This window comes from Halyomorpha halys, unplaced genomic scaffold (assembly GCF_000696795.3).
Source record: "Halyomorpha halys isolate HHAL.00 unplaced genomic scaffold, Hhal_1.1 Scaffold43.1, whole genome shotgun sequence".
NCBI classification, from domain to species: domain Eukaryota; kingdom Metazoa; phylum Arthropoda; class Insecta; order Hemiptera; family Pentatomidae; genus Halyomorpha; species Halyomorpha halys.
This window is the reverse complement of record NW_027106553.1, coordinates 765,964-767,588: the sequence shown is the minus strand read 5'-3', so window position 1 is coordinate 767,588 and position 1,625 is coordinate 765,964.

The window sequence follows — 1,625 nt, the reverse complement described above, 5'->3', positions numbered from 1 at the left end:
TCCTATGTAACCAACATAACCCTAACATCCCATTTGTATTAAAGTTTATTTAACCCAAATTCTCCACATTCCATGATTTTGTTCCCTGATAAAATGGTTTGTTTCAAGGGATTGATCCCGTAAGACAGTTCGATTCTCTATTATTGCCGTCTTGCTTTAACATTGATACCATATTAATACTTTAAATTGTTGACTGGATAAAAGCATTGTTTTAAATTATGTAACGATTTTTTTCTTATTTATATGTTTATAGTTAAAATTGCACACGGACTGGGATAGATGGATGTTTTTGCATTACCTATATGTTTTTTAATTGTTGAATAGATCCTTCTTTTGTATATTTTATTAAATAAACAAACCGCCCTGTCCAAAATGTAAATATTGCAAACAGGAATGAGTGTGATGATGATATTATTTCACTCTAACTTTAATCATTTTCTTTCCTTTTGTTTGTTATTTTGTTATCTCTTAAGTAACATCTCTCTTAATACTCTTTTTCAGCGATCTCTATAACTAATGCCTGGAAATATATGACAGAATATAAAACTACGAAATAAACAAGAAGATAAACTAATGGAAAATATATTTATTTATTCTGTATTTATCAAACCATATTCCTCTTTAACCATGCCATTCCTTGCTATGCTTTTCCTCTTTCTGCTAACTCCTCCTCAGCTTTACCTATTTCATAATCGATAACTTTCATTACGAAATCCTTAAAATCCTGGTCTTCATCTTTCAAAAGTGATTCAACCTTTGACTTCCTTTCCCCTGCTTCCATAAGGCCCTTTTTAATCTGCTCTGTACTGATTTCTTTAAGAACACCTTCGTAAAATTCTTCGGAATGTAAATATCTGAAAGAGAGTCCATTGATTTTCGGATGATTTCTCAACAAGTTATTCAGCAATTTAAACATTTTGAAGTGAAGTACTGGTTAGAATTATAAAATTTGATATATGTAGATATATTTTTTTTGTCCGTTCTGTTTTTAATTACTGCATGTTATCCTAGCTAAATCTGTTTTATTGACTCGATCATGTGGTGTAACATACGAAGAACATGTGTCTCTAATTTTCATTAATTTAGTATCCTTACCCATTTTTAATTTGCTACTTTTGCTATAGTCATATGTAAAGGTAAATAAACTAACTATAAGATGAGTTAAATCATTTTAAAAATAATCATAAATACAATTTTAAATAGTCCTTCCAACGATAGCCAATGCTCCTTTGTAACCAACATAACCCTAAATCATCACTCTAACATCCCATTTGTATTAAACTTTATTTAATCTAAATTCTCCACATTCAATAAGACACTCATTTATCATCCTAATCCCTGAATAGAAGAAAAACATAAATAACAAACTAAATTCAAATAACATCTTTTCAACACAATAATTCCTACTTACATTCAGCCAAGGGAACTCGAAGGACCTAAACCTATCCCTCTCCCTCCCCCCCCCCAGCGAGGATTCGTAGCTTCTTCTGTGCTTCTCTTTTAAATGCATCACTGGTATTAAAAGCCAGTGAAGGATGAGTGAGGGCACTTGCCGCAGACGCTGAGGACTCGAGTGGAGAAGCTGGCCATTCCTATGTAACCAACATAACCCTAACATCCCATTT